Consider the following 15,519-nt stretch of genomic DNA (forward strand, 5'->3'; position numbering starts at 1 on the left):
CAGGTGAAATTTTTCGGTCACATTATTTCTACAGACGGTATTCTTCCTGATCCAGAGAAACTAGACGCTATTCGTAATTATGCTGTTCCTACCACAAAACGTGATGTTTGTAGTTTCCTTGGTGTCTGTAATTTTCTTAGACGCTTTGTTAGATTGAATGATTTGGCCACACCTCGTTTACACATTTCAGTTATGCGCACTTTGGTCCCAGAAAATGCTTTCATAAATTACGAGAAAATTGCTACTTCAATAATATGGAAAAACGCATTCGATCTGTTCTTGCCAAATGCAAGTTATGTCAAAAGGCTAAGCCGCCAACTGTTTCTCACAGAGCACCGTTGTTTCCTATCATTCCAGCGAAATTAAAGGACATGGTGCATGGGGGCTTAATAAAAATATTAATGCAAATAATTTTAATTTTTTTTTTTTTTGCTTTAGTAGCTGTCTGTCCGATTACGAAGTCTCGTAACGGTTGGCCCTGACTGTTATTGTTACGCAATCTGACTGCTTAGAACAATAAAAAAGAATGAAATGGAAATTTTCATTAACACAGTTAATTAATTAAGCCCCCAGCAACTATAAAACCAACGCAACAACAAGCACAAGAGTAACTGTTCTGTGTGTGGGAGTGTGACTCAACGTACGCATCTGGCACGGTTCTTCTTCAACAACACAACAGTTTTTAAATAACATTATACTGAATTAATTAAAGAAAATACAAATACCATAATTACTCAAGAGAACCACAATTACACTCTAATCCAAGAACCCAAGCCAGATGCTTTGTTGACTGATCCTGTAATGACACATTATTTAAAACATGGAAATAATGAAAAATAAATCAAGTTTCGTTACCTTCATATATTGACCAAAATCACTCTCATAATTACAATATATCTCCACACCGCCTCGCTATTACCACATCTGAACAAGAACCTTTCAGTATCACATCTCAGCAAGCACTCCCTACTAGCACATCTGAACACCAACTGACTACTACGAGCTCTCCCCAAGCAGTGACCTCTAGCACATCTCAATAATGACTGTGCCAGTGGAGGCGGCGGAACAATGCTCTCTAGCGATCTCTGGCGCTGTGGCTCAGTGTAGCCACCTTTCATATGCCCTTCCTCCACGGCTAGAATTTGATGGTATTTTTGCCAGCATTGGTGGTGAAAATACCACCAAATTCGTCAAAAAAAAATATAGACAAAAATAAAAGATAATATTAATACGTAAATATCATATAACTAGATAAAATTTTGGCTTTGCACTGACCTTTCAATAACCTATTATATAGAATACAGTAAGCAATACAAATTCTCTCATACATGTGACTTTACATAACAGTTTATACAAGTATTATGTGGTTAAACAGTTCAATCAATAGCGTCAGCAATGACGAATATGTGCTGGTAAGAGTCTCATAACTTTCCACAAACAGTAATACACAAAAAAATCAGTTTATACAAATATTCACATAAACGCTTTCCATAGCCCATGAATAAGCAGTTGACAGTTCCAGCAATAGCACCCAGCAATGGTCAACAGGTGCAAAAACCAATAAGTAACATTTTTTCAATAGAAGCAGTCCATCAGTGGCACCCACAATGTTGATCAGGTGCACACAGCAACAGGTGACTTCATTTCAGTAGAAGCAATCCATCAGTGGCACCCAGCAATGTTGAGCAGGTGCAGACATCAACAGGTGACATCTTTTCATTAGAAGCAGTCCATCAGTGGCACCCAGCAATGTTGAGTAGGTGCAGACACCAACAAGTAACACCATTTCAGTAGAAGCAGTCCATTAGTGGCACCAGCAATGTTGATCAGGTGCACACAGCAACAGGTGACTTCATTTCAGTAGAAGCAATCCATCAGTGGCACCCAGCAATGTTGAGTAGGTGCAGACACCAACAAGTAACACCATTTCAGTAGAAGCAGTCCATTAGTGGCACCAGCAATGTTGATCAGGTGCACACAGCAACAGGTGACTTCATTTCAGTAGAAGCAATCCATCAGCGGCACCCAGCAATGTTGAGTAGGTGCAGACACCAACAAGTAACACCATTTCAGTAGAAGCAGTCCATTAGTGGCACCAGCAATGTTGATCAGGTGCACACAGCAACAGGTGACTTCATTTCAGTAGAAGCAATCCATCAGCGGCACCCAGCAATGTTGAGTAGGTGCAGACACCAACAAGTAACACCATTTCAGTAGAAGCAGTCCATTAGTGGCACCAGCAATGTTGATCAGGTGCACACAGCAGCAGGTGACTTCATTTCAGTAGAAGCAATCCATCAGTGGCACCAGCAATGTTGATCAGGTGCAGACAGCAAGAAGCAACATCATTTCAGTAGAAGCAGTCCATCAGTGGTACCCAGCAATGTTGAGCAAGTACACACAGCAACAAGTCACATTTCTCAGCAGAAGCAGTTCCATAAAATCTAGTATCACTGATCACACTGTTCATCAGAGTTTATAAGCAGAAATTAAACATGTCCTAGTGGCACCAATCATGTAGAGAAGGTACAAGTAACAGTCCATAATTTTTTTACAATCACTGATCACACAGTTCATCAGCAGAAATTAAACATATCCTTGTAGCACCCATCATGTAGAAAAAGTGCAAGTAACAGTCCATACTATTCACCATAACTACTGAGACAGTTCAGTCATGAATAATAGTTTGAATGCACATACAATTTCTTTAACAAATTATTATCAATGCTCTTACACTAAACATACAAATCATAATAAACACACAAATGATATCAGGTAATTGTCACATTAACTATTACAGTACACAATAAAAGTTAACCTATAATATTTATGGGTGTCAGTGCAAGCCACAACAAACAAGTGAAATAATATTTAGGAGATAGGTTGGGATCACTTCTCTGGGATTATAAAAGGAAAACACACAAAACACACTCACTCATCTTTCATCCACATTAGTGCTACTGTGAAATTGAATAGTGTTAACTGTGTAAATGCAATTCTGTCAAAATTTTATGTTCATCATGTGTATGAAGTAGTAGTGGCAGCAATGTATAACAGTCAATAATAGTTAGTCAATGTCATAGTCATCATGTCAAGACCAATGTTTGCCAAGCCAGATCAAAATGTACTGTTGCTGAACAACTGTCAGTGAGCCAATATATGCAAATACTTCCTCTCTCAAAAAAAAAAAGTATATACTGCTTAGCGATTTGACAAAGTGTGTGTGTAGGCAATCTTCTTTCTACTTGAGTGTTCTAGTCTGCCATCTTCATCCTCCTTGTTCCATATGGACCAACAAAAAAAAAAAAAAATATGCTCCTCACTTACTTTACCTCTTATCCACCAAAACTCCATTAATCATCACTTAACTTCAATAATACCTCATTTACCTTACCTCTTGTCCACAAAACTCGAATAATCATCAACTTCACATAATCTCAATACCTCAATAATACGTCGATACATATAAACCTCAGCACCAATATCATTTCACTTCCATAACAACTCTTTCCTCTAGTCAGTCTCCTCGAACAAGTACAGATAAAATCCTAGTGCAAACTTCAGTTCATCATCCCATACAATCCGAAGACACAGTGTCCACACACAACCTCTGTATAATCCATCTGACCCAAATCTTCTACTCATTATAAATTATAAGATACATTTTGGTTCCTTGTCCATCATTAAATAAATGAAATGCATACATGACCTCTAACAGACCTTAGTTCGAATAACTCTCAGTAATTAAGTACGATTACGGAGTGTGAATGATCATAATATTTCACAGTGTGTACACCACTTCAAGAATCATAGCAGAAGCAATCATGTGGAGTATTCCTTGTGTCAAGTGTCACTTCCTATTTCAATTGCTCACGAAAAATGCAGTGTAATACTGTCAATGGTCTAAACCTAGTTTTGGTCTGTCATGTCGTTAGCTTCCTTCCTATTAGCATAAATTTATACAGCTTCCATAAAACCTCAGCTCATGTGACTTCTATGACTTTCTTTTACTAATGTCGTTCGTCGAATTATAGCAGTTCATTTTCTTATCTTAAAAATATAAGGCACTGAGCGTAAGCAAAACATGCAATAGCGAGTAAATATACCAGTAGAGAACAGAATGTCAACAAGTGGATGCAGCACAATCCCTACAACGAGGCTCTGCCAAGTGAACAATCTATAATTAATACCACAGTGTAACCTAAACTCTATATTTGTACACAGTATATCAGCATTTCTATATACTAGATTGAAGAGTAGTTATGGCAACAAAACAGAAATGTGTAAATATGCAATCCATACGCACAGCAGCAAACATGCCTTACACAATAAACAGGTCATTAGAATCACATCGCCATAAGCAAATAAATCTTCATATGTAATCTTAATAAGTAAACATGAAGGCGCAAGCAGATAAATCACAAAGTATAACTTACATATCTAACCACATCAGCACAATTAATCAGGTGACAATTATAATTTAAATAACTAAGCACAGCAGGCACATAATAAAAAAAATATGACGTCAGTGAAAAAGCATAGCAGCCAAGCGATGCATAATATACGCAAGTAATAACACTGTTCATTAATCAATAATTGTCAAAATCAGTAAATGTACACAAGCACGTCGCTTCACAAGTAATTTCATAGAACATAAAATTTAGCACAAAGTATGAGTCACGTAATCGCGAGCAGCAAATTACGTCTAAAGTACGTACCTAAGTGAAATTATGTTACCTGAAAAATAAACTCAATTAATAGTTACCCTTTTTAGTTTATTAGTTTCATCTTCGAAATGACCTTCTTCCTGAAAATTTTCTCCAAAGCAAGTCGTCTTAACGTCGGACACGCACAGAATTTACCTGAAGGTCTTAAATACTTTATACAACCGTATCCTGAAAAATACTGAACGTTAATAACATAATTTATGAAGTCCTTATAGCTTTATACAGAATTTAGTCGGAGAAATTAGACTGTGTATTTGTTTACGTCTGTCAGTGCATTCGCACTGAGCGCTCGATCAGCTGTAGGCGCGTGACGTAGGAAGGTAATTGTTTGCGGTCAACGACTGCCTTGTGCGGCGCGCAGACTGACTGTTGCTTTGAGTATGTGCCGCCGCCAAACACAGCGCGGTATCCTTGTACTCTCTCCATGTTTACGTAAACTGTTGGTTTCTCACAAGTATGTCATTCCACAAAAATTTTTACGTTAGATATGTGATGTATTCCCTTAGAGCGTCGAGATTTAAGAGTTTCTACTTCAACAGTGTTATCATGTATAATTTTGCGAACTCTATACGGACCGTCATAAAGCAGAAAAAATTTGCGACATAAGCCTTTTCCTTTATGAGATAAACGGTGGGACTTAATTAACACCTTCTGGCCAACTGACAAGATTTTTAAACGACCAGGACGTTTCGCTGATTTCTCTCTTCTAGCAGCCGCCGATGCAATATTTTGTAGAGCCAGGTTGACAACTTCAGAATGCCGCAGTTTCCGTGAAGGCGGAAAAGGAACGATTTCAGAAATGCGATTTGTTGGTACTTTATTTTTTAATATCAATAGAGGCGGTAAAGAAGTTGAGTCATTAGGAAGTTCATTCAGAATGTTTTGAAAAATATGAAGATACTGATCCCAAGTTCTGTGATTCTGATGACAATAAAGACGACACAATTTATTGATTTCCTTCATCCATCTCTCTGAAGGATTAGATTGAGGGTGAAAAAGTGAAATGAAAATTGGTTTAATTTTACGACGCCGTAGAGTACGAAGCCAAATTTTAGAGCGAAACTGTGATCCATTATCTGATATAACCTTATCAACATGACCAACTTCCTTAAGGAAATGTTTGATGAAAGCATTAGATACTGAACGAGCTGTTGCTTTGCGTAAAGGTGTAAAACACACATATTTTGATGTTAATTCCACTGCTACGAAAATATACGCAAAACCATTAGTAGAACGAACCACTGGACCGAACAAATCGACTGCAGCCATCTCCTTTAATTTCGCTGGAATGATAGGAAACAACGGTGCTCTGTGAGAAATAATTGGCGGCTTAGCCTTTTAACATAATTTGCATTTGGCAAGAACAAATCGAATGCGTTTTTCCATATTAATGAAGTAGCAATTTTCTCGTAATTTATGAAAGCATTTTCTGGGACCAAAGTGCGCATAACTGAAATGTGTAAACGAGATGTGGCCAAATCATCCAATCTAACAAAGCGTCTAAGAAAATTACAGACACCAAGGAAACTACGAACATCACGTTTTGTGGTAAGAACAGCATAATTACGAATAGCGTCTAATTTTTCTGGATCAGGAAGAATACCTTCTGTAGAAATAATGTGACCGAGAAATTTCACCTGAGAACGACCAAATTCAGATTTTTCTAAGTTCACTGTCATGCCAACTCGTGCAAAAATACGTAATAATGAATCCAAAATTTTGTTGTGCTCACTCCAAGAACGTTTAGCAATAAGAATGTCGTCAACATAAGAAGTAATATTGTCACGAAGATAAACAGGTAAGATTTCGTTTAAACTACGAATGAATGCTGCAGAAAATATAGTAAGTCCAAACGGTAATTTCCAAAGTCACTTTAGGGTAAAATAGTCATATCCGGTTATTGTTTACCTACTGTTTAGATAGAAGGATAGTAGAAGAATTGTTTTTTATAGATGCAAAGAATAGTGAAAGAGTAGGCAGCGGTGCAGAAAACTAAAAGGGAAATAGCACCACTACAGCTCGGGGCCTTGTGAGCGCTACGGCACATATTCACTTAGTATAGTGAATCCCCTGAGGACTTTTATAGCTGCACATAATTTTCAATCTGTGACTTAGTAGCAAATCTGGCGGAAGTACGTACGTAAATTGATCTAACCATGCACCTGGATGTATGTCATTCTTGGAATTGCGAAAGATCTTAAATTTCCGAACAGTTAAAAAGTGTTTATAGTCAAAGCTTCCGCCTCGCGGCGACAAAGACCTACCGCGTCTGTCCCAGTCCGAATGTCGATTATTGTCAAGTTCCCGCGCCTGGCGCTCTCTTGTTACATCCCGTAAATGAAACAAATTACTTTCTTCAAAGCCCTCTGCTATCTGTGATTCTAAATTTCTTCTGCTGTCTTTTCCTACGATTTCGCCTTCAATTTGTTTGACTTGCTTTCGTAATGCCTCAACTTCCCTTTTAACGCGTTCATTAAATTTTCCCTGATTTTCAACATGCTTATTTATGTTCTGGTACTCTTCGGTTTCTGCAAATGGTAATGGAGCTGTATCATCTGAATCTCTATCCCCATTTAAACTAAGACTTGTCAATTTATCTGAAATCTCCTCAACTCTTTCCGATAAATCACCTATTTGTTCTTTCTGTCTATTTACGTCTTCCGTAAGTGTCGCGACTCCGGTTTCAGTATTAACACATTTGGTAGTTAACTGTTCATATTGTTGTGTTAGTTTATTTATTCTGTCATTTGGTACGGATTCCTCGATTCTCTCAAATATTTCTTCCTTATCGTGTGCACGTTGTAAATTTAACTCTGAAAATTTCTGTACTATCACGCGATCTCTCTCCACCTGTTCTCTATCCTGTTCCCTTTGTCTAATCTCTACTGCAATTAATCTATTATTGTGAGCATTCAAAATCGGTTGTACTTCTTCTCTGATTTCTTTCTTTAATTCATCTTTCATATTTTTGAAACATGTCCCTATTCGTGAATCTAACCGTGTTTCCATTGTTTCCATCTCTGTTTTAATTGTGCCTATTTGTGATCCCAACTGTGATCCCAGTGAGTCTAACCGTGTTTCCATTGTTCCCCTATCTGTTTTTAATTCAGATCGTAACTGTGATCCCAGTGAGTCTAACCGTGTTTCCATTGTTCCCATCTGTGTTTTAATTGTTCCTATTTGTGATCCCAAATTTAATATTGCACCCATCAACTGCTCCATATTAGCTTGTTCGCAATTCCTTTCGCCCCTAACATTTCCCGCAAAACCAGTTTCATTCGTCATAGCTGTAAAGCTATCTGTGTTTGATGCTATTCCAGAATTTTCTATCGTTAATCTCGTATTCTGTGAATTTTCTGATTGAGAAAAATTTTGAAATGGTTCCGGACTACTTTCCCGACTTATTAAATTGATTTCCACTTCATTATTCAACATACTGTTCTCCTGTGTTGGCGAGTTCGCCATGTCAACAATTTCGTCATTCTCACTATTCATCATTTTTGCCTTTTTCATTGATCGCGTAATCATTTACAAAATATACAAAACTCGTCACTATATGAAAATTACACACAATGACTCTTTATCTCCAACAATACCCTTCACACGAAATGCTTCCCTCAAACACGATTAACGAACAATTGAAATAATTGCATTAAATTGTGAAACGCGTATACAAGGCAATAAAAATTAAATTTTGAAAAATACCATTACAAGAATGCTAATTACCAAATCTACACATGCAATATAGACTACAATTACTAACTACAAATTACTACAACAATCCTACTGTCTACTATTTCTACAATCAGAAGAATTCCAAGGGACGATCCGAAGCAGTGGACGCCACGTGCATGGGGGCTTAATAAAAATATTAATGCAAATAATTTTAATTTTTTTTTTTTTGCTTTAGTAGCTGTCTGTCCGATTACGAAGTCTCGTAACGGTTGGCCCTGACTGTTATTGTTACGCAATCTGACTGCTTAGAACAATAACAAAGAATGAAATGGAAATTTTCATTAACACAGTTAATTAATTAAGCCCCCAGCAACTATAAAACCAACGCAACAACAAGCACAAGAGTAACTGTTCTGTGTGTGGGAGTGTGACTCAACGTACGCATCTGGCACGGTTCTTCTTCAACAACACAACAGTTTTTAAATAACATTATACTGAATTAATTAAAGAAAATACAAATACCATAATTACTCAAGAGAACCACAATTACACTCTAATCCAAGAACCCAAGCCAGATGCTTTGTTGACTGAACCTGTAATGACACATTATTTAGAACATGGAAATAATGAAAAATAAATCAAGTTTCGTTACCTTCATATATTGACCAAAATCACTCTCATAATTACAATATATCTCCACACCGCCTCGCTATTACCACATCTGAACAAGAACCTTTCAGTATCACATCTCAGCAAGCACTCCCTACTAGCACATCTGAACACCAACTGACTACTACGAGCTCTCCCCAAGCAGTGACCTCTAGCACATCTCAATAATGACTGTGCCAGTGGAGGCGGCGGAACAATGCTCTCTAGCGATCTCTGGCGCTGTGGCTCAGTGTAGCCACCTTTCAATGGCTGCAGTCGATTTGTTCGGTCCAGTGGTTCGTTCTACTAATGGTTTTGCGTACATTTTCGTAGCAGTGGAATTGACATCAAAATATGTGTGTTTTACACCTTTACGCAAAGCAACAGCTCGTTCAGTATCTAATGCTTTCATCAAACATTTTCTTAAAGAAGTTGGTCATGTTGATAAGGTTATATCAGATAATGGATCACAGTTTCGCTCTAAAATTTGGCTTCGTACTCTACGGCGTCGTAAGATTAAACCAATTTTTATTTCACTTTTTCACCCTCAATCTAATGCTTCAGAGAGATGGATGAAGGAAATCAATGAATTGTGCCGTCTTTATTGTCATCAGAATCACAGAACTTGGGATCAGTATCTTCATATCTTTCAAAACATTCTGAATGAACTTCCTAATGACTCAACTTCTTTACCGCCTCTATTGATATTAAAAAATAAAGTACCAACAAATCGCATTTCTGAAATCATTCCTGTTCCGCCTTCACGAAAACTGCGGCATTCTGAAGTTGTCAACCTGGCTCTACGAAATATTGCGTCTGCGGCTGCTAGAAGAGAGAAATCAGCTAAACGTCCTGGTCGTTTAAAAAATTTAGTCAGTTGGTCAAAAGATGTTAATTAAGTCTCATCGTTTGTCTCATAAAGGAAAAGGCTTATGTCGCAAATTTTTTCTGCTTTATAACGGTCCATATAGGATTCGCAAAATTATCCATGATAACACTGTCGAAGTAGAAACTCTTAAATCTCGGCGCTCTAAGGGAATACATCACATATCTAACGTTAAAATTTTTGTGGAATGACATACTTTAGAGAAACTAACAGCTACATGTAAACATGCGGAGAGTACAAGGATACCGCGCTGTGTTTTGACGGCGGCACATACTCAAAGCAACAGTCAGTCTGCGCGCCGCTCAAGGCTGTCGTTGACCGCAAACAATCACCTTCTACGTCACGCGTCTACAGCTGATCGAGCGCTCAGTGCGAATGCACTGACAGACGTAAACAAATACACAGTCTAATTTCTCGGATTAAATTCAGTATAAAGCTATGGTGACTTTATAAATTATGTTATTAACGTTCAGTATTTTTCAGGATACGGTTGTGTAAAATATTTAAGACCTTCAGGTAAATTCTGTGCGTGTCCGACGTTAAGACGACTTGCTTTGGAGAAAATTTCAGGAAGAATGTAATTTCGAAGAAAAAAGTAATAAACTAAAAAGGGTAACTATTAATTGAGTTTATTTTTCAGGTAACATATTTCCACTTAGGTACGTACTTTAGACGTAATTTGCTGCTTGCGATTACGTGATTCATACTTTGTGCTAAATTTCATGTTCTATGAATTTACTTGTGAAGCGACGTGCTTGTGTACATTTGCTGATTTTGACAATTATTGATTAATGAACAGGCTTGTTATTTGTATATATTATGCATCGCTTGGCTGCACTGCTCTTTTACTGATGTCATATTTTTTTTATTATGTGCCTGCTGTGCTTATTTATTTAAATTGTAATTGACAACTGATTAATTGTGCTGACTGTGGTTATGTATGTAAGATATACTTTGTGATTTATCTGCTTGCACCTTCATATTTACTTATTAAGGTTACGTATGAACATTTATTTGCTTATGCTGATATGATGCTAATGACCTGCTTATTATGTTAGATAATATTTGCTGCCTTGCGTATGGATTGCATATTTACACATTTCTGTTTTGTTGTCATAACTACTCTTTAATTTAGAATATAGAAATGCTGATAAACTGTGTACGAACATAGAGTTTAGGTTACACTATGGTATTAATTATAGATTGTTTGCTTGGCAGAGCCTCGTTGTAGGGATTGTGCTGCATCCACTTGTTGACATTCTGTTCTCTACTGGTATATTTACTCGCTATTGCATGTTTTGCTTACGCTCAGTGCTTTATATTTTTAAGATAAGAAAATGAACTGCTATAATTCGACGAACGACATTAGTACGAGAAACTTCATAGAAGTCACATGAGCTGGAGGTTTTATGGAAGCTGTATAAATTTATGCTAATAGGAAGGAAGATAACGACATGACATACCAACACTAGGTTTAGACCATTGACAGTTATTACACTGCATTTTTCGTGAGTAATTGAAATAGGAAGTGACACTTGACACAAGAAATACTCCACATGTTTGCTTCTGCCATGATTCTTGAAGTGGTGTACACACTGTGAAATATTATGATCATTCACACTCCGTAATCGTAATTAATTACTGAGAGTTATTCGAACTAAGTCTGTTAGAGGTCATGTACGCATTTCTTTTATTTAATGATGGACAAGGTAAACAAAATGTATCTTATAATTTATAATGTGTAGCAGATTTGGATCAGATGGATTACACGAGAGGTTGTGTGTTGACATTGTTTCTTCGGATTGTATGAGATGATGAATTGAGGTTTGCATTAGGATTTTGTCTGCACTTGTTCGAGGAGACTGACTAGAGGAAAGAGTTGTTATGGAAGTGAAATGATATTGGCAATGAGGTTATATATATCGACGTATTGAAGAGGTATGATTGAAGTATTGAGATTATGTGATGCTGATGATTATTGGAGTTTTGGTGGATAAGAGGTGAAGTAAGTGAGGAGCATATTTTTTTTTGTTGGTCTATATGGAACAAGGAGGATAAAGATGGCAGACTAGAACACTCAAGTAGAAGGAAGATTGTCTACACACACACTTTGTTAAATCACTAAGCAGTATATACTTTTTTTGAAGAGAGGAAGTATTTGCATATCTTGGCTCACTGACAGTTGTTCAGCAACCGTACATTTTGATTTGGCTTGGCAAACATTGGTCTTGACATGATGACTATGACGTTGACTAACTATTATTGACTGTTATACATTGCTGCCACTACTACTTGATACACATGATGAACATAAAATTTGGACAGAATTGCATTTACACAGTTAACACTATTCAATTACACAGTAGCACTAATGTGGATGAAAGATGAGTGAGTGTGTTTTGTGTGTTTTCCTTTTCCTATCCCAAATTGGTACCAACCTATCTCCTAAATATTATTTTACTTGTTTGTTGTGGCTTGCACTGACACCCATAAATATTATAGGTTTACTGGTATTTGTGTATTGTAATAGTTAATAGGACAATTATCTGATATCATTTGTGTGTTTGTTATGATTTGTATGTTTAGTGTAAAAGCATTGTATGTGTATTCAAACTATTGTTCATGCCTGAACTGTCTGATTAGTGATGGTGCTGCACTTTTCAACATGATGTGTGACATTTAGTCATGTTTAATTTCTGCTGATGAACAGTGTGATTAGTGAAAGTGAATATTATGGACTGCGGTCTGCACCTGTTCAACATTGCTGGTGCCACTAATGGAACTGCTTATACTGAAATGGTGTTACTTGTTGGTGTCTGCACCTATTCAACATTACTGGGTGCCACTGATGGACTGCTTCTACTGAAAAGATGTCACCTGTTCAACATCGCTGGTGCCACTGATGGAACTGCTTATACTGAAACGGTGTTACTTGTTGATGTCTGCACCTGCTCAACATTGCTGGGTGCCACTGATGGACTGCTTCTACCGAAATGATGTCACTTGTTGGTGTCGGTACCTGCTCAACATTGCTGGGTGCCACTGGTGGACTGCTTCTACTGAAAAGATGTCACCTGTTGCTGTGTGCACCTGCTCAACATTGCTGGTGCCACTAATGGAACTGCTTATACTGAAATGGTGTTACTTGTTGGTGTCTGCACCTATTCAACATTACTGGGTGCCACTGATGGACTGTTTCTACTGAAAAAATGTCACTTGTTGGTTTTTGCACCTGTTGACCATTGCTGGGTGCTACTGCTGGAACTGTCAACTGGTTATTCTTGAGCTATGGAAAGCGTTTATGTGAATATTTGTATAAACTGATTTTTTGTGTATTACTGTTTGTGAAAAGTTATGAGACTCTTACCTGCACATATTCGTCATTGCTGACGCTATTGATTGAATTGTTTAACCACATAATACTTGTGTAAACTATTATGTAAAGTCACATGTATGAAAGAATTTGTATTGCTTACTGTATTCTATATATTAGGTTACTGAAAGGTCAGTGCAAAGCCAAAATTTTATCTAGTTATATGATATTTACGCATTAATATTATCTTTTATTTTTGTCTGTATTTTTTTGACGAATTTGGTGGTATTTTCACCACCAATGCTGGCAAAAATACCATCAAATTCTAGCCCGTGGAGGAAGGGCATATGAAAGGTGGCTACACTGAGCCACAGCGCCAGAGATCGCGCTAGAGAGTATTGTTCCGCCGCCTCCACTGGCAGTGATTATTGAGATGTCGTAGTGGGCAGTGCTTGGGGAGAGCTCGTGGTAGTCAGTGCTTGTTAAGAACTCGTAGCAGAGAGTGTTTGTTGAGATGTGCTAGTAGGGAGTGCTTGCTGAGATGTGATACTGAAAAGTTCTTGCTGAGATGTGGTAATAGCGAGTCGGTGTGGAGATATATTGTAATGATTAGAGTGATTTTGGTCAATATATGAAGGTAAAAGAAAAAAACTTTTCCTTTTCTTTTTACTATCTCAATGTCTTAAATAATGCAGCATTACAGGTTCAGTCAACAAAGCATCTGGCTTGTGTTCTGGGATCAGAGTGTAATTCTGGTTTTCTTGAGTAATTATGGTATTTCTATTTCCTTTAATTAATTCAGTATAAATGATATTTAAAATTTCTTGTGTTGTTGAAGAAGAACCGTGCCAGATGCGTACGTTGAGTCATACTCCCACACACAGAACAGTTACACTTGTGCTTTGGTTTCGTAGGTTTTATAGTTGCTGGGGACTTAATTAATTGTGTTAACGAAAATTTTCATTTCATTCTTTGTTGTTATTCTATGCAGTCAGATAGCGTAATAATACTAGTCAGGGCCAGCCGTTTACGAGACTTCGTAATCGGACATACAGCTACTAAAACAAAAAATTAAAATTATTTGCATTTCTTTTATTTAAATAAGCCCCCATGCAACGTGTTCCAAAATTCTACAACTGATCGACGTTAGAGATATAGGTCTATAGTTCTGCACATCTGTTCGACGTCCCTTCTTGAAAACGGGAATGACCTGTGCCCTTTCCGAATCCTTTGGAACGCTACGCTCTTCTAGAGACCTACGGTGCACCGCTGCAAGAAGGGGGGCAAGTTCCTTCGTGTACTCTGTGTAAAATCGAACTGGTATCCCATCAGGTCCAGCGGCCTTTTCTCTTTTGAGCGATTTTAATTGTTTCTCTATCCCTCTGTCGTCTATTTCGATATCTAACATTTTGTCATCTGTGCGACAATCTAGAGAAGGAACTACAGTGCAGTCTTCCTCTGTGAAACAGCTTTGGAAAAAGACGTTTAGTATTTCGGCCTTTAATCTGTCATCCTCTGCTGCTGTTAATTATGAATCCATTGCCATTCATTAGAGAGCAAAGTACAGAATTTTAAAAACATTTAGCACTCACTGAATAAACTGATACAGTTAGTCAAAAATCACGGATCATATTTTAAGCTAACCCCCCCCCCCCCCCTCATGAACAATTGATCTTGCCGTTGGTGGGGAGGCTTGCGTGCCTCAGCGATACAGATAGCCGTACCGTAGGTGCAAGGGGAAACCACAGCCGTAATTTTTCCCCAGGGCGTACAGCTTTACAGTATGGTTAAATGATGATGGCGTCATCTTGGGTAAAATATTCCGGAGGTAAAATAGTCCCCCCCCCCCCCCTCGGATCTCCGGGCGGGAATATTTTGGTAAGACGCTATACAGATTGGCCGCTAGTGACCCCGCCGCTTGGAACTAACCAGTCAAAACTGTAAAACCCGGACCTCAAAAACCAAGATCTAACAGTTCTCCCTCTAGGTTCGTGGAAGGGGTCCTACGTAGTCCACAAACAGACCTTCCCACGAGTAGACTCGAGAAGCCCCTTGCGTGAATTGGGTTTCCCTTGTTTGCATAGCTGACCTCACCCCACTAACCGATGTATGTCCTTACACATAGATGGCCAAACGACATGATGTCTAATAGAAGCAAAGGTCTTAAGGAAACCTAGATGACTGCCGACTAAGGAGCTATGAGAGTAACTAAAAACAGCAGAAACCAATTTCTGACGCAAACAAACCTTTTATATGTGGTCATCCTTCCC

The sequence above is a fragment of the Schistocerca nitens genome, chromosome 4 (genome assembly GCF_023898315.1).
Source record: "Schistocerca nitens isolate TAMUIC-IGC-003100 chromosome 4, iqSchNite1.1, whole genome shotgun sequence".
In the NCBI taxonomy this organism is placed as follows: domain Eukaryota; kingdom Metazoa; phylum Arthropoda; class Insecta; order Orthoptera; family Acrididae; genus Schistocerca; species Schistocerca nitens.